The sequence below is a fragment of the Periplaneta americana genome, chromosome 10 (assembly GCF_040183065.1).
Source record: "Periplaneta americana isolate PAMFEO1 chromosome 10, P.americana_PAMFEO1_priV1, whole genome shotgun sequence".
In the NCBI taxonomy this organism is placed as follows: Eukaryota; Metazoa; Arthropoda; class Insecta; order Blattodea; family Blattidae; genus Periplaneta; species Periplaneta americana.
The window spans coordinates 175,734,595-175,754,679 of record NC_091126.1 but is presented as its reverse complement, the minus strand read 5'-3'; the positions used below and the strand labels follow the sequence as shown (position 1 = coordinate 175,754,679).

Genomic DNA, 20,085 nt, shown 5'->3' with positions numbered 1-20,085 from the left:
AGTCTATCGTGCTATCAAAAAGGATTGCGTTATATGGCAGTAAAAATTTTTAATAGCCTCCCTATCGATATAAAAAATGAAACTCAAAACATAAAATTATTTAGGGCCAAATTAAAGAAATGCCTAATTTCTCACGCCTTCTATTCTGTAGGTGAATTCATGACATTCAACAACACTTCATGAAATTGATACTAAAACTTTGTGTTGTACTAGACTAGACGCCAGTTCGGAAGGCAGTCGGCTGCTAGCGTTTGCGTCGAGAGAGACAGATAGTGAGAGAAAGGCAATGTACAGCATTGCCACATCGTACTTCACGCGCACGCGCAATACAAGTAGCTGAGGAGAGAATTTCAATTTTAAAAAGACAATAATGACCTTAGCCGTTGATTACTGCAAGCATGACAAACCTTTTATCAGAACATTATCAAATCTTATGTTCTATTAATAATGCTTATACCAAGTTTTAAGACTTTTATGTGTGGTATTATTATTATTATTATTATTATTATTATTATTATTATATCACACAGTTTTAATACGAAATGTATACGTTGTATTACTAGAAAAAAAGATACACTATTTAAGTAGAAATTGTATATAGGTCTATTTCTAGGCGCAAATTATTTTAGCTAGTTAAATACCCTAAAACAATAACTACGAATACCATGTTATATTGTCACATTTCGGTCACATTTAATATAAATTAGGATTTAATAAATATTCAGTACCCGGTTTTAATCGAAGTCGCTGATTCCTTCATCAGCAGTAGCGGCCCGCGGTTACAAAGGTTGGCAGTTCTGCATGAAAAATGGTGTATTTAGCAAACGCATGCTGTTTATTGCATCTAAATCGGATGACGCGTGTAATTACAGCCCCTTCTCGAAGTTGACTGTGCACCCGAAATTGTACTCCAACAATCCGTGCGCTACACTTCTCCCACTTGGAACAACGCAGTGGAGATGTGCCCCAAAAGCTTTTCTAGTTTTTTAAGTCAAATTAACTAAATCTTTCACTCCGGTGTTTGTTCATGTATTTTCTCCTCTAAACAGAATACAGAAAGCGTTTTCATGAGCGCAGCAAAAAACCAATCGTTTCCATTACACATTTCGGTATTAAAATGACTAGTAGGCTACATGATTTCCTCGACTTTTTCCAGAAATTTCAATATTTAAATTTTGTGTAGGACGTCCTAATTTTTTACGTAAACATGCAATTTTTCTTTTAATTTCGAAAAGGGTTGGTTGATTAGGTTTCCATTTCATTCATTTTTAATATAAAATATTTCCTTAGACACACTGACTAATCACATCACACCACCAACAGTACTATAACAATCTGAACTGTAATGATGTACAGTAGTCCAGAAGCCTGTGTGTTCTAACGCAGGTCATAAAGAGATGAGGGTATATACGGAGAGAGCTGCTTCGGTTGCAGCTCTAATGCAGTCTTATGGGACGGTGAATAAAACCAGTTTTCTGCTGCCGACTACCCTACGTTGAGCTTCAGGAACTGCCGATCACAGATCCGAAAAGTACACTGCAGCTAAAATTCTCGAGCAGTTCAAGGCTCCTACAGACAGTAAAATCTCGAATCGAAGGAGAATGAATTGGAAAAATAAATGAAACGATGAACTAGATTACATAAAAGCACGTTTTACATTTTTAATTTTTTTCAGGTCCATTTAAATGGCGGTTCTGCAGCTCTGCAGTTCTTATTGTAGAGCCGTCCCTGCTCATCAGTCCCGTCAGATTCTTCAGAGTCAGATTCTCGAAGGTACATTCTAATACTGTACATCGCAGCACACTTTTATTAAAATCATCTAATTCAGAGACTGTTTTTTCACGACGAGGATGTTTTCCAGGAGAACGAAACGTGGCAGTTCCGCTCACATTAAAAGATTTGTTTCCTTCACTAACAGTTCTTTGCACGGTTCGCAAACCCACACCACATGCTTCTGCAGTCATCTCCTGCGCGTAGGCAACGTTGCGGCCAGCACCATGATGCCCGGCAGAGTTCTGCTCGTTAATGTTTTTAAAATAATTACACACCTTAAACACTATTTCCTGCGCCTGCCTGTGCAGTACTTGTCTTTTTATAGTATCTCCTTCCATTTATTTATCTTACACATACACAGTATATGTTAGTTTAACTTATTCGATGTTTTAAAACACTCACGCGTGAACAAAGCAACTCGAGAAGCACTTGTTACTGACTGATTCTGATTGGTTCTCCTGTTAAAGCTTGTGACGTCACAAGCCATACAGGCTACGGCGCATCTAGTAGCCATCTGCCTTCCGAATTGCCGTCTAGTCTAGTAGACTATATTGTAAATCTCGTCTATATATATTTCATCTAGACTGTGACTATAAATTAAGATTTTATAATAGTATTAAGTTTTTTGACTTATTCCATATTCTAGCTGTAAGCATGTATGAATACCATGGAATGTTAATAGATACAATACAATACAACAGATCTATCGATGTTGTACAGCAATGGCGGGCATTCCTGCGGCATTGCCGCAGTGATATCAGACCTCAGCGAAGCATCAAACGTACCCCCTACCTTCCTCTTTTCCCACTCCATGAAAATACTGCGCGTGTACGTGGCGGATTACACTGGATTGCTGTACTTTGGAGCTTCATTAGTGATATAATGTCTTTCGCAGAATCATATGAATCGAGAGGATATCACACTTACAAGAAAGGCGGTTCTTTCATTTCTCATGTTTAGGATCAGTTACAATTCAGGACGCGAACTTAAATATGTACATTCTTAAAATAAATCACCTGTTATACGTATTGAAGGAACACAGATTCAGTGATTTTCAAAGGATGGAGAAAGATTTCAATATTTTTGCCACTGCTTTTCATGTTTAAATTGAAAACGTTATCCCAGAATTGCAGTTAGAGGTACTGGATTTGCAGAATGATGGCTTCTTGAAAGCAGAATGTGAAGGTCTACTGGGGGCTAATTTTTTTTAAAGATGTCCAGTACTACATATCCACTGCTTAGACAGTTTGCTTAAAAATAATGAATACCGTCATTTCCCATAACTATGGTCCTGGAACATAACTATTGTCCACGATACAACCATTCAAATTTTGTATTCCATAACGTAGTACCTCGTTTATCTATATTTTTTCTGTACTGTAGTTTGAATTCAAGTCACTGCAGCTATCCACGAACGGTCTATGTTACTTCTACAATGATCTTTGAATTGGACCATAGTTGTGTTCCAGGACCATAGTTATGGGAAATGACGGTATGTATTCATCAACCTACCAGTGCGAACAGCTGTTTTCTAAAATGAAATTTATAAAATCCAGCCACAGATCCCGCTTAAGCGATGCTCATCTCCTTGCGCAATTGAAAATAGCATGCACAGATATAAATCCCAATTTCGAAGAAATTGCTTTGAAAAATGATTAATTAAATATCACGTGAATGGACTATTCTAATTATATATGGTAGGTAGGAGTGTAGTGGCGCAACTGTCTGTAAATTCCGTTACTGCACTGTAGAGTGTAACCTCTCCCACAGTGTATGTAGTTGCCATTTAAATCCTGTCTTGTGGGTTGCGTTCATTTTGCCAACCACTGTCGTACAGTTAGATCACTTCAGTGGCGGCTCGTGCAAGACATCAGATTTGAGTTGCACCATTCTTTATATAACCAACCAAAGGGGGTAAAAGGCAAGCAAACAAATATAGAAAAGATATTATGCACATGTAGTACAAATTCATTGCCGAAAAATTAAATCCACGTGTAGCTGCTATCTGCTGCGCAATTGATCAAATACTTTATATGTTGGCAACAACAGGCCTACCCTTCTCAATCGACAGCATCGCAGATGCTCAAAGCTTCGGAATTATACCACAAATTGATGATGATGATGATGAAGAAGAACATATGTAACTTTTTTCTCGAGTACGCCTACCCAACTGTTTATGTCCATGTTTTCCACCAGATCTAACAGAAAAAGACCTCTTTAACAGGCTTTCCGTCCACCGCTGCGTTGTGGAGTAACGGTTAGCCTGCCTGACTGAAACGAGCGGGCTCGGGTTCAAATTCTGATTGGGGCAAGTTACCCGGTTGACGTTTTTTTCCGGGGTTTTTCCCTCAACCCAATAACAGCAAATGCTGGACCTTGGATTCATTTCGTCGGCATTATCACCTTCATATTGTCACTATTAGTATCTAAATTTAATGCTTATTTTATAAATTATGATGTAAACTTGCTCTAAATGGTTTAGGAACGAACATAATTTAGCATTGAAATATATTTTTCATATTTTGCCAAAATAAATTTCATGTTTGGCAAAATTTTATTGACATTGTGCCGGTTTCTATTCATTACAGTGACGGTTAGCATGCCTCAAAGTGAAACGAGCGGGCCCGGGTTCAAATCCTGGTTAGGACGAGTTACGTGGTTGAGGTTTCTTCCAGGATTTTCTCTCAACCTCTTAAGAGCAAATGCTGGGTAACTTTTGGTGCTGCACCCTAGACTCATTTCGCCGGCATTATCACCATCAGCTTAGTTATTATTATTTTATTTATTTATTTATGTTCATTTATATATTCATGTATTAATTTATTATTTAATTATTTATTTATTTGTTTGTATGTTTGTCTATTTCTCTGTTTATTCATTAATTAATTTATTTATTTAACAAAAAGTGAAAAAAAAAACAAAATATTAACAAATTACAGAAAATAATCTATACTAATAATAAATCTGTAGCCGAAATTTTTCTGGTAATGTTTGGTTTTCCAAAAATAATTGCTCCTAACATATATCATTAACCACCCTGAAACCGAAAATCGCTTTTTTGAAATGTTTGTTTGTATGTCTGTCTGTCTGGATGTTTGTTACCTTTTCACGCGATAATGGCTGAACCGATTTATATGAAAATTGGAATATAAATTAAGTTCGTTGTAACTTAGATTTTAGGCTATATGGCATTCAAAATTCTTTATTTAAAAGGGGGGTTATAAGGGGGCTTGAATTAAATAAATCGAAATATGTCCCTTATTATTAATTTCCGTGAAAAATATTACATAACAAAACCTTTTTCTATTATTTCCGATAAGTTTCATTCTATGCAAAATTTTGATAGGACTGATATTTAATGAGATAAATGAGTTTCAAAATTACAATAACAACGCCATCTAAGGTGGTGTAATGTAATACAAAACAAATGACTTCGTCTATAAGGGGCCTTGGACAACAACAATCGAAAGCTATGAAACATAGCCTACAGAGAATGTTTCTGTGTTTGTATGAAGTAATATCGGAAGCTAAATTAACCGATTTGTATAATTAATTATTAATTCGCCATTGGAAAGTGTAGTTTCTCTAGATGGACATAATGCTATAATGTTATTACAGTAACTTCTGAGTGAATCGAGGACAGGTAAGATTAAAATAGCTTCTTATGCACAGAAAACTTGATAGGCTATTCTGTACATTCGTTTCCTTTATTTCCTAAAATAATTTTTATAACCAAATGAGTGGTCTCTGGATCAAAATGATCGCATTTTAATTATTTAAATACAATTAAAATTAAGTAACATAATAAACGATTTATCCTTCTGTCAAACACGAATGTTCCCTGGATCAAATGTCCTATTTTAATTATGTAATTACTATACTGGGTGTTCAGTTCAAAGTGTGTCATGGCTCGCTGTATGCCGTCATGTGGCTAGCCGATGAGCCTAGACAATTCAATCTTCCTACACTTCCGCAGAGGTGTATAACCTATGAGGCAGAGAAGTTGCCTAGCGAGTACGGCGTTCATTCTGAAGACTACGTGCCGATACGTACGGTAACGCCGGTAGTGGCAGGAATGTGAACTGTTTTGAAATACGTACTATTGGGATATGGGAAGAGGGTTAAGACGATTACTTACGTATTTGTTGACCTTAACTTCGACGGTCAACATGGACACAGAGCATTTGATTTGTGTTGTGGAATGTTACCGTACGCAACCGATGATAACGAATACCCTGCGTACGACTTGCCGGCGCAAAACACAGTTCGAAAGAGGTTATGGTAGCACACAGACCGTACAGACCGCCATCTGTTGCTACGACGTTCAAGTTATACCGTACACGTTCTCAAGTTCAGATTGAAGAACGCCTTAAATAATAGGCAACTTCTCTAACATATAAGCTGAAACTCGCTTCAAATCGGTGACCCAACAACAGTGACGTCATGACACACTTTGAAATGAACACCCAGTACATTTATTTCTAACGGGTAAGGCTAGTAACATAATAAGAGTTGACACTGTATAAAATAAAAATAATACCATAGGCAAATAGGAAAAAAAGTAAAACACAGATATAAAGACCGGAATATACCATAAACAACTCAATTAGTACAAATAGTTAACAGGGAAAACATAAGGAAGAATATAAGAAATTTAATGTAATAAAAAATAAAAAAATAATAAAAATTTAAATAAAAACCACAATAAATAGATGCTAGATAACCATAGCAGTTGATACAACGTCGTAAAATAACCAATTAAAATTATTAATTTTAATTGAATAAAATATTAATGATATTACTTAAGTAAGAATTTAGTGTAAAATAATCAAGAGCGAAGCAGACTAAACATAGGTCTATTCAGTAGTGTCATATGTCGAATATCGGTATTCTTTTTGTTCATTTACCAAAGTCTCCGTGAAACGATAATAATTTATTTGGATATCAAAATTTACTTGGATTGCTAATGATTACTACTATGAAAATGTGCGATGTAGTTACATTTAAGCTGTTCTTACTGAACCAGCTCTACACGGGGAGTACTGAATTCGGCGTAGGAAAAGTCCAGACAATGCGCTGGTAACTTTATTATTGTGGTTATGGTAGGCCTACATATTGCGCAGCAGTTAACAACTCGTGACGCACAGAAACGTGTTGATTCCATTCAAGGTTAGATGTTGACGTCTCCCGTCCATGGGCTGTTCTATGGAGTGACTAAAATAACTTTTTTCTTATTATTAAACACTCAAAATTGACGAATTTGGAAATTTCCGCCTCCAAACGAGACTGATGAAGATCCTTTGCATAGAATCGAGTCAGTTATTTTCACCATTGGCTCGCTTTTCTCTCTCGAGAGAAGGAAGTCCAAGGGAGAAGAACGCGGAACAGTGCAGACGAACGTTACAAAAAATTCCTTACGCCAACGCGTGATTCCAGGAGATGTATTTTAATTGTTCTTTAATGAAGTTGAGTTCACCATCTCATCTGCATGTCCTACAAATTGTTCAGGATTGGTCAGACTGGCAGAGTTTAATTACTTTTAACCATCGTACACAAGAATGATATACCGTAGATTGAAGTTTAGAGTCTAAAAACTGGACGAAAACATCAACTGCTCTTAACCAGCAATGAAAAGTGCGTAAAGATAAGATCCAAAATTTATTAGTGTCCATATCTCGGACTCGGAATTTTGCGATATTCATGTAATACAAAAGAACGAAGGAAATTTATTTGAAAAAGGAATTGCATAGATTTGTCATGGCACAAACATTGTGCTTGGCATGTTCATCGAGATTTATAATACAAGTTTCACAAGGACGCCAGGTTTCCTGGATGCTCAGCTTCCGCCATATAACAATTTCTGGTAATTTGAATAATCTCCGAAGTTTTAGAGTTGTTCATACCGGTGTGTGACCTGAGTCAGTGGTTCTCTCACGCGCAACAAATGGATTTATGGTCTGGGCAATCCTTGAACAATGCCTCTCTGTGGATCAACGCAAGCACGATTGTCTTCCATTCAGGCGGCTCTGGTTTGATCTCCGGACAGGTCATGATGTGGAATTTTTGGCAGACAAAGCAGACGTTGCACATAGTTTTTCTCGAGGTACCCCCGTTTCCCTCTATCATTCCAGAAACACTCTCCACCTGCTCACAATTCATGTATTATCTGCAGTAGGGTTTCCGATACCGATGTATCAACGACGAGGAACAGCTTCTTTCAGATAGCTTAGTCTCTCCCGCTGTCTTAGTTGCTGTTTTATGCAGGTACTCATAAATACTGCTCTGTTTACAATACGAGTTCCCTGTCCCTGCGATATATGAAGGGCTTGAGGCTTCAGACCCTGGAGTGTATCAGGTTAAACAACTATAAATGATTAGGGACAACAAAATCAGTCAATAATCATTACCACATAACTTTAAATAATTTTGATCAAGTTCACTGCCATTGAGTGGTGCACAACCGTCTTCACATAGTGAACAGAGTCCAGTTTACTTTGTGCAGGTTTCGTGGTTTCCAAGTCCGGTCGATTATCATTAAGTTACAGACGATTAAACGAACCGCTATTATTACATACTAAATCAAAGTTTATTCTCGCGGCGAGATGACCTTATTACCTGCAGTCGCAAATTCTGTTTTAAATGAATAATTACTAGGCCTAGGATTTTGATGAAATTGCATCTTTTTTCTAGGAAGCCAGAAACATAGCTGCTTTAGTATTTATATGTTATGTGATAAACTGAGTGTTTTAAGACACATTTGTTAGGGATTTTTTTTTTTTTTTTTGCATTTTGTGCCTGTTTTAACTCATAAGAGCATCTTTTGTTTTATTTGGACATTTTTTAGGCATTTTCATTTAATTTTGGCCATAAATCCCCATTATTAATATAAAATAATGTTTATTTCCTGTGATATTTTGTCTATATATTTTTTCCATCAATACCCATTTTTTACTTGGTTATTTCACGACGCTGTATCAACTAGAGGTTATTTAACGCCGATGGAATTGGTGATAGCGATATATTTGGCTGAGGATTCGCCATAGACTACCTGACATTTGGGAAAAACCTCGGAGAAAACCCAACCAGATAATCAGCCCAAGCGGGAATCGAACCCGCGACCGAGCACAACTCCGGATCGGCAGTCAAGCACCTTAACCGACCAAGCTATGCTGGTGGCTAATACCCATTATTTTGTATAATATTTTAATCGTTTTTCTACACAAGTATTGCCATTTTAACGTAGTACACTCTAACCACCCCTTCAATATAGACTCCGCTATACCTGCTAATTTCGGATAAGAGTGGCCTTGTGGTGACTACATGGAAACTACATCAGGTAAAATAATTAATGAAAGTGTACCATTTAGAAAGAATTATGTACAATTAAATAAACTTAAATGTTGGTACTAGAATTTAATTTAATTGCTAGTCAAAATATGAAGTAGTACAAAACCTCTTTCCCTACTAAGCCAATTATGTAAGAACAATTGTTAGGGCATTTTAAGGGCTTTTTTTTAAGATTTTTAGGTCATAAATGCATTGTTTTAGGACATTTTATCATGATTTATAGGTCATCAAAATCCTAGCCCTAATAATTACCATAATATAATATTATAAATATTAAAACAACACCACTCCACTAAACTTAAGAACATGTTCAAACGAATATTTCATAACATTTCATCATTCATTATATTTCAGATTTAATTATCTGTACTTACTTTATGCGGAATACAATATTCACATCCCTGGACGATCCGCTCAATCGCGCACTTCACTTAAAGATTGTTAAACTCACACTAAAGACAGAAATCCGTATTATTGTTGGTTCCAGTTGTTTAGGAAAGGTTCCTCTAAACACCACACTTCTCTGACTAGGGGTGTCAACACAGATTTTCACGTAAATAATTATAAAATATTAGGTGGCGTTATAACCTGCATGGCGTTAATACCTTCATTTACCCTAATTAAAATATGTCTCAGTGAAATCTACACGAGAGTTCGTATAGGCCAGTTTCTGTTGGATGCTTTTCGAATTCACTGCGGGCTGAAGCAAGGAGATGCACTATCACCTTTACTTTTTAACTTTGCTCTAGAATTTGCCATTAGGAAAGTCCAAGATAACAGAGGGGGTTTGGAAATGAACAGGTTACGTAATCTGTCTATGCGGATGACGTGAATATGTTAGGAGAAAATTCACAAACTATTAGGGAAAACACGGGAATTTTACTTGAAGCAAGTAAAGAGATAGATTTGGAAATAGAGACAAGTATATGATTATGTCTCGTGACCAGAACATAGTACGAAATCGAAATATAAAAATTGGAAATTTTTCCCTTGAAGAGGTGGAAAAATTCAAATATCTTGAAGCAACAGTAACAAATATAAATGACACTCGGGAGGAAATAAAACGCAGAATAAATATGGGAAATGCCTGTTATTCGGCTGAGAAGCTTTTATCATTCAGTCTATTCTCGGATAAGCTGAAAGTTAGAATTTATAAAACAGTTATATTACTGATTGTGTATGGGTCTGAAACTTGAACTCTCACTTTGAGAGAGGAACAGAGGTTGTGTTCAATAATAAGGAACTTAGGAAAATATTTGGGGCTAAGAGGGATGAAGTTACAGAACGCAGAACTGCACACATAGTATTCTTCACCTAACATAATTATGAACATTAAATCCAGACGTTTGAGATGGGCAGGGCATGTAGCACGTATGGGTGAATCTAGGAATGCATATAGGGTGTTAGTTGGAAGACCTGAGGGGAAAAGACCTTTGGGGAGGCCAGGACGCAGATGGAAGGATATATTAAAATAGATTTGAGGGAGGTGCTATATAATGGTAGAGACTGGATTAATCTTGCTCAGGATAGGGATCGATGGTGGGCTTATGTGAGGGCGATAATGAACCTCAGGGTTCCTTAAAAGCCATAAGTAAGTATATTAATTAAGCCAAATATCTTGATTAAGGCGATAAATGTCTGTTCCATGTGAATGTGCAAAAGTAACTACGTACCCCTACTCAAGATCTACCATAGTTAATAAACGAACTCAAATGGCTTGGAGGTTCGTGCCAGTGGTGAATGTTTTGGCTCATTTTGCTCCTATATGTAATGATTGGACTTCGTGGAATTGCCACGAGAATCGTAAGGTTTACTGCGCACGCGGTATAGACTGTATGAGAAGGGGGCTTGCAACGGATGGAGTATGCTTCCGATGTAAACACTGAGCAGTATACTGCGGTTACAATAAAACTGTATCCTGCAGTCAAGAAATATAATGAATGATCATTGAAGTAGGAAATGTCTAAACGTGTAAATACACAATTATTTATAGTGAGATATATTAACTCTAAATTCAAATCTCACATATATGATCAATTAAACAGTGTTCACGGGTTAGATGAGAAATATATAGTATATATAACACAGTTGTATGAACACTTAAAAGTGTTATATATATTGTATGTTTCTCATTAACTCTAAAATTGAATGTAAGATACTCAAATCATCCTTGAATATGTGCATTGCAGTGAAGAGTTACGTACATTTTGAGTGACTGCAAACTAACCTCCTCCGATGGTCACTTAAACAGTTTTTATTTTGGGAAAATGTACGTTCAACATCACACGATGTAATACGTAAGCCTACATATTTCAAGAACGGAAGGTCACTACATTTTAGTACACCAACTTCAGATGTCTTGTCATGACCTGATGGTACATCATTTATAATACGAAGTTGTGAATAGGCAGAATTTTTAGCAACAACGTTTCTCAACTTACATTTCACTTTTTCTGAAATTAATGAATTCTTATTTTGCATAACGGTTTGTGATACTTTATACACTATATTATGGGCTTCTGAGAGTTGTAGTTTAGACGATTCTAATAGGATGATGCTTTTGGACACGATTTTAAAATTAGAATCAATGAACAGAATATCTTCCAATAGCTGTTGAGAAGGCAATGATTTTTACAGCTGCAACAGCGGAACTGTCTGTGCTATCCAATGCATCAATTACCTCCATTATTTTGCCGTAATATTCTGCATAATAATTAACAGCATCCAACCACGTTCCCCAACGGGTCAAGACTGGCTGCGGAGGTAAGGGTATTCCAAGGGCAATTGTTTGTAACAGCAACACACTCATTGTAGTATGTTTGATTGAATTCTTGTCTGCACTGAACAAATGTTAAGCTTTGACTATTCCAACCACAGTAATGCAAAAACAAGTGCTTACATAGGTATACATTAGCTGTAGCTGCTCTACCTATTTGGACCGGTCACATCTCTTAACATGAACTGCTTATACTACAAGACCGGAAGGTCGCTCACCTCCTCTATACTACCGTACATCGGCAACCTGATTGCATGCTGCGTGTGGCAATTCAACGAAGTCTAGTAAAGATAATTCTTGCCCGAGAAGTGGTCCCTGTGGCATTCGCGAATCCGATACTGACAAGTGGACCGTCCTCCGTCTGCCCTGGCAGAGGCAATTTCCACCACTTGATATGCTTTGAAACAATGCTTTTCATTTCATGTGCATCGCTCCCAAATAAATTAACACGTAGATAAGAATGTGTAATAAAAGGAATATGAAATAGGTCTGAAGTGAGTTTTAAAACGGGGTACAAAATAAACGATGGTCTATGCATGTGTCATTGCTTAGAAGTTAATGTAGCTGCATTCCAAAACGACAGCTGAGATCGCACTGGGTAACGGAAGTGTTAGCACCTCATCTTATCGAAAGCGATTGCCCCAAAACTCTTGCTCAATAGTCTAAATACTAAACTACCTTTACATTTAAAATGATTAGACATGGAGGGAATTTCCAAGAAAAGCGATTGTGGCTGGCACGCGCCGAGTTCCGCTCTGCCGTCCATTCGTGACGATCGCGTCCAATAGCCGGGAGTTCTGTTCGATGCTCAGCGGAGCGCGTCCGCCTGCTCAGGGACAGTTTTGCGATAAGGCAGGAGATAAAGTGTAAGGGACAAAACGGAATGGGCTGGGACAAGGCGGTACTCTGTTCGTAAAGCTTTATAAACGCATTTTATCGGGGACTTGAAGAGCATTTCCACAGAGAAACAGACTGGACGACAGATACATTATATCCCCGAGGTAAGTCACTGTGAAGTGAGCTTGATACATTTGACGCAAGGATTTAATTCATCTAATGAAATGTACAAATCCATTATTTTAGGTCTAAATTGGCTATGGAGAGAACTAGGGTCTACAAACACGAAAACTATTGGAAGAATAGTAAAAGACAGGGCAAACGAAATTTCAAGACAAGATATTTTTAGTAATATGAAAGACCTAGGATCACTAAAATACTATAGGGAGGTGAAGCAGTTTTGGGAACAGGAAGAATATGTTAGACTAAATTCAAGGGAAGAGAGAACGGGAATGGCATGGTGGAGATTAGGTATCTGGAGACTCAAGATTAGAAGAGGGAACGTAGAGAAGGGTACATGTCCTTTGTGTGGACTAGCTGAAGACTCAATACATATTGCGTTAAAGTGTCAGGCAACGAATGATTTGAGAAACAGTTGGGTGGATAAAAAATTTTACAAATAAACGCTATAGTAGTTTATAAAAAAAATGAATGGTCACCTAAACGCAAGCATTCTGCATAAATTAGGAAAATTTCTGTTTAGAGTTAAAATTAGATGGGAAGAGAAAGTCAAAGCTCTAACGGAGATGGAATTATAAATGTTGAGTAGTTACACGATAAGAAACTACTAAGCGTAGTCAATGAAGTAATAGAATAATTTTTAAGAGAGTAGGAGTTTTAAATAAAAGAGGTATACTTATTAGTTGATTATTATTATTTTTATCATTATTATTATTTTTTTATTATTAGTAGTATTATTATTGTAAACAGAGGATACTTATAAGTTCAAATGTATTAATTTTTTGTTATATTTGTATAGAGAGTGATGGCGGATTAAGAACTAGAATACATCTAATCCGCCATGACGTGAACAATGTTTGATAAAATAAATAAATAAAAATAAAATCCATTATTTTTACCGTAAAAGGACTTGAATCCACTACTTTAGTTCTAATAATGATGATGATGATGATGATGATAATAATAATAATAATAATAATAATAATAATAATAATAATAATAATAATATGCGGCGTTTCGAAGTAATATGTGTATGAATGACTATATTATAAGCGTAATATCAAGAATAAAAGGACATAACTTACAGATTTTGGAAATAAATACTTATGAATTTTCCTTGATATTAAAAAGTCTTTTGATACTCCTATACCATAATCGGGGTCACTTTTTTTGTTATTAGCGATAAACAAGAAAATAAATGTGACTGAGACCCCCAGAGGGCCCGAAGCCAAGCATTATAATTAAGTACATCTTATAATAAATGTGACATTTATGACAGTACGTTTGTTGCTTATGAAAATTGGCTGTTTCTGCGAAAAGTCTTCCCTTCTGCGATAAGAAGAAAAAAAGGGTCATTTTTTAAAAAATAGGACATAGTTGGTAGTTCTGAAGCTGCCAGCTGCAAAGGAATAGGGAGACAAATTATTTGGGAATTGTTCTGCTCTCTTTAATGGGTTACACGAGTGGTTCTTTAAGTGGGGTCCGCGAACTCCCAGGGGGGGGGGGGCGAAACTCGTTATGGGTCCGCGAATATGCTGGATAGAGACTTTTTTCTTCCAAAACACATATATTCATACTTTTTAATATCCAAAAGAAAATGAAACGTATCTAAGAAACAGACGACAATGACACAATACACATATAATGGAGAGTTTGTAATTAGAGATATTAAGTAATAATTATAAATGCAGTATTGTTTGTACTTCAGTCGATACTCTTTGTTTCCAACGCCAACTAAAAGAATCTACATGTCACTCTGGAAAAAAATTCAACATCTCTTCTTTTTAATCGTGTCGTGCAGATGATCGACAATCACCTGACTGAGCCCATAGTATTACCAAATCATCTTACGGGGCACATTTTTGCAAAATTAATTTCCAGTGTTATTGGAAGTTGTTCACTTGGCTGCAAAGAGTCTATGTCCTTCTAACACGACAAATTCCCTACCCATTATAGCAGTCAGGTGAAACAAGAGCTTTATCGCACTCTTCTCAACGATGGATCGGTAGCTTTGGTACAGTTCATTGGCCACCAAGGTCTCCAGACCTTACTATTTAGGATTTTGGTCTGCGAAGACGTATGAAAAGCAATGCACATTAATATTAAGTAATTATAAGGGCCGTTAAGGGCCGTTTTCATCACTAGCATTATCAATATTGCTGTTCTCATAAGACGAACAACGCATACTATTACAACTAGATTTGAAAAATGTACTCAGTTTGGCAGTGGAATTTTAAATACGAACTTTAAGTTATTTATGTTTTCCTAGCTATAAGTACAAATAATAAAAAGGCATTTGTCGCTCTTTAATATCTCTGATTGTGTGAACTGTCAATTATGTATGTTTTGTCAGCCAGTAAATTCAAGCAATAATGTATGTTCGTTCTTTAATATTATCCGCATCAATTGAAAGTTTGACACTTGTTTATATGAATTATTTTGCAGATAATTATCGAAACCATAACTTACCAAAATATTTACTGCAGGGTCCGCCAAAGGAACGGGCGATTTTAAAAATGTAATATCTGCTGAGCCATTTATACCCGAACCCACACTTTCTGAAGTCGAAATTGCGATAGAAAATCTGAAAAATTATAAGTCTCCAGGTATCGATCAAATTCCAGCAGAATTAATACAAGAGGGCGGAAGCGCATTATCTAACGAAATTTATAAGCTTGTACTTGCTATTTGGGAAAAGGAAATTGTACCAGAACAATGGAAGGAGTCCATAATCGTACCTAACTTTAAGAAGGGGGACAAGACTAACTGTAGTAACTTTCGAGGAATATCACTTTTGTTGACGTCGTATAAAATTTTGTCCAAATATTCTTTTGAGAAGATTAACTTCATATGTAGATGAAATTATTGGGGATCATCAGTGTGGTTTTAGGCGTAATAGATCAACTATTGACCAGATATTTTGTATTCGACAGATAATGGAGAAAAAATGGGAGTATAAGGGTACAGTGCGTCAGTTATTCATAGATTTCAAAAAGGCATATGACTTTGTTAAGAGAGAAGTTTTATATGATATTCTTATTGAATTTGGTATTCCCAAGAAACTAGTTCGATTAATTAAAATGTGTCTCAGTGAAACGTACAGCAGAGTTCGTATAGGTCAGTTTCTGTCAGATACGTTTCCAATTCACTGTGGGCTAAAGCAAGGAGATGCACTATCGCCTTTACCTTTTAACTTTGCTCTAGAGTATGCCATTAGGAAAGTCCAGGATAACAGAGAGGGTTTGGAATTGAACGGGCTACATCAGCTGCTTGTCTATGCGGACGACGTGAATATGTTAGGAGAAAATCCACAAACGATTAGGGAAAACACGGGAATTTTACTTGAAGCAAGTAAAGAGATAGGTTTGGAAGTAAATTCCGAAAAGACAAAGTACATGATTATGTCTCGTGACGAGAATATTGTACGAAATGGAAATATAAAAATTGGAAATTTATCTTTTGAAGAGGTGGAGAAGTTCAAATATCTTGGAGCAACAGTACCAAATGAAGGGTCCAGGGGAAAAACCTGTTAAGTCCAAAATTATCAATTTTTTGTTTTGGATGCCATGAAATACCTCAGGCAGTAGAGATTTCAGTGGTTTAATTGTACAGAGTAAAAACTTGATTAAGCCACATATATTTGAAGAATGATAACTCAGATACAATGGAATGTAATGGACCTTGAAACATTAAACTTGCTCTCCTGTAAAAACAGTAAAATGTGACTTAGCAGGTTCTTCCCCTGGACCCTTCAAATATGAATGATACTGGGGAGGAAATTAAACACAGAATAAATATGGGAAATGCCTGTTATTATTCGGTTGAGAGACTTTTATCATCCAGTCTGCTGTCGAAAAATCGGAAAGTTAGATTTTATAAAAACAGTTATATTACCGGTTGTTCTTTATGGTTGTGAAACTTGGACTCTAACTTTGAGAGAGGAACAGAGATTAAGGGTGTTTGAGAATAAGGTGCTTAGGAAAATATTTGGGGCTAAGAGGGATGAAGTTACAGGAGAATGGAGAAAGTTACACAACACAGAACTGCACGCATTGTATTCTTCACCTGACATAATTAGGAACATTAAATCCAGACGTTTGAGATGGGCAGGGCATGTAGCACGTATGGGTGAATCCAGAAATTCATATAGAGTGTTAGTTGGGACACCGGAGGGAAAAAGACCTTTAGGGAGGCCGAGACGTAGATGGGACGATAATATTAAAATGGATTTGAGGGAGGTGGGATATGATGATAGAGAATGGATTAATTTTGCTCAGGATAGGGACCAATGGCGGGCTTATGTGAGGGCGGCAATGAACCTCCGGGTTCCTAAAAGCCAGTAAATAAGTAAGTAAGATCACATAAATCTACTTTATTTTGAAATTCCTTTACGGTATATAATATTGTAGGACCGGTACATTGAAAAGCATTTACCTACATGTGTGCAACACGACTTGTTTTGAGTATAACGTCGTGTAGGTGGCCGCCATTTCTCTCTACACTTTCCTGTAACCTCACTCAAATATTGTCCATTACTTGACGTAGCATCAGAAAAGGAATCTGTGTTATCTCCTGAATTTTTCGTTTAAATGATGGGATCTCTCTTGGGGATGGAGAACTAAACATTTTGAAAAATTGCCACACAACTATCATACCCGTAGAATATGCTAAACTTGCTGAACTATTGGCCAATTATTTTCTACAGACAACTACGACCATATAACTCTGAGTACAAAGAAATGAGCTACATGCAACATTAGATACACCCCCTGACAACTTTCCGGGCCTTGACAACATCGATAACTATATGATTTGTTATGTCCAACCAGCTGGTTAGTCTTTCTTGGAGAAACGAGAAACTATATAATAGAATCAGAATGAAGGAATTTTTCCATCTACATGGCGTTCCTTCATTAATTCCAACCGCGATACCGGGTAAGAACCTGTTCTTGTCTTCTAATTACAGGAAAATCTCTCACCAGCTATGTATGCAAGGTTATGGAAAAATGATAAGTAAACGCTACCGATAAGGTGAACTATACTTATATAAATTGATAAATTGTATAAGGTAAAAGTGTTACGTTCAAAACGTGATTAAAAATCTGCAAAAATTAATACAAAAATTTCGACTAGATATGAGGTAACTTACCTTGTTGAAATTCTGTCACGTACTTAACACATGACATACTATCTTTTGCACGGTGTATTGACGTGTTATTTATAATTATTTTAATTTACAGGATTTATAAACTGAAAATATGGATTGTATATATGTGTACGAGGCCATCGCCTCCGGAATTTGCTTGATTCGTGATGGTTTTCAACTGTTTTTGGTTTCTCTATCAACGTTGACATAAGGTTTCTCTATCAACGTTGACATAAACTCCACATAATTTTACTCGCTTCACGCATTTACTCACCGAAAGCTTTCCAGTTCACATAACACTCCACACAATTTTATATACCGCACGCACTTACTTATCGCACGCTTTCACTTCACATAAGACTCCACACAATTTTACATACAGCACGCATATAACTACCGCACGCTTTCACTTCACATAGAAATCGACACAATTTTACATACTACAATATTTACTTACAACGTGCTTTCAGTTAACATAAGAAACCACACAATTTTACATACCGCCCACATTTACTTACCCAACGCTTTCATTTCACATAAGACTTCACACAATTTTACATACCGCACGCATTTACTTACCCAACGCTTTCATTTCACATAAGACTTCACACAATTTTACATACCGCACGCATTTACTTACCCAACGCTTTCATTTCACATAAGACTTCACACAATTTTACATACCGCACGCATTTACTTACCAAACGCTTTCATTTCACATAAGACTTCACACAATTTTACATACAGCACGCATATAATTACCGCACGCTTTCACTTCACATAGAAATCGACACAATTTTACATACTACTATATTTACTTACAACGCGCTTTCAGTTTACATAAGAAACCACACAATTTTACATACCGCCCACATTTACTTACCCAACGCTTTCATTTCACATAAGACTTCACACAATTTTACATACCGCACGCATTTACTTACCGCACGCTTTCACTTCACATAAGAATCTACACAATTTTACATACCGCACGCATTTACTTACCCAACGCTTTCATTTCACATAAGAATCCACATAGTTTTACATACTACACTCATTTACTTACCGCGCGCTTTCAGTTCACATAAGAATCCACACAATTTTACATACCGCACGCATTTACTTACCGCACGCTTTCATTTCACATAAGAATTCACATAGTATTACATACTACACTCATTTACATACCGCACGCTTTCACTTCACATAAGACTCCACACAATTTTACATACCGCACGCATTTACTTACCGCACGCTTTCACTTCACATAAGAATCCACACAATTTTGCATACTACACACACTTACTTACAGCGCGCTTTCAATTCACATAAGAATCCACACAATTTTACATACCGCACGCATTTACTTACCGCACGCTTTCATTTCACATAAGAATCCACATAGTTTTACATACTACACTCATTTACATACCGCACGCTTTCACTTCACATAAGACTCCACACAATTTTACATAACGCTCGCATTTACTTACCGCACGCTTTCACTTCACATAAGAATCCACACAATTTTGCATACTACACTCACTTACAGCGCGCTTTCAGTTCACATAAGAATCCACACAATTTTACATACCACACGCATTTACTTACCGAACGAACACTTTCACTTCACATAAGAATTCACACAAATTTTTACATACCACACTCATTTATTTACCGCACGCTTTCACTTTACATAAGACTTCACACAATTCTACATACCGCACCCATTTACTCACCGAACACTTTCACTTCACATAAGAATTCAAACAATTTTACATACCACACGCATTTACTTATCGGACGCTTACAATTTACATAAGAATTCACACAATTCTACATACCGCGCGCATTTACTTCTCCCACGCTTTCACTTCACATAAGAGTTCACACAATTCTACATACCGCACCCATTTACTTACAGAACACTTTCACTTCATATAAGAATTCATACAATTTTATATACCGTGCGTTTACTTACCGCATGTTTTAACTTAAACTTGAGAATCCACACAATTTTACATAC

The 20,085-nt window shown here is 36.5% G+C and overlaps 2 protein-coding genes across 5 annotated transcripts in view; one reads left to right on the top strand and one right to left on the bottom strand.

Moving 5' to 3' along the window:
* LOC138708179 (insulin-like growth factor-binding protein complex acid labile subunit) overlaps window positions 1–20,085 on the bottom strand; it is an 83,828-nt gene that overhangs the window by 38,989 nt on the left and 24,754 nt on the right. The gene's annotated exons all lie outside the window — the stretch shown is intronic.
* The window catches only part of LOC138708180 (uncharacterized), a 71,541-nt gene that overhangs the window by 36,727 nt on the left and 14,729 nt on the right, over window positions 1–20,085 (top strand). The window contains exon 1 of one of the 2 annotated variants that reach the window (XM_069838451.1): window positions 12,664–12,897. The exons of the other annotated variant lie outside the window; for it this stretch is intronic. The gene's annotated coding sequence lies outside the window, so the exon portion shown is untranslated. Of the gene's footprint in view, window positions 1–12,663; window positions 12,898–20,085 lie in introns of those variants that run through there. 2 annotated transcript variants of the gene reach the window in all.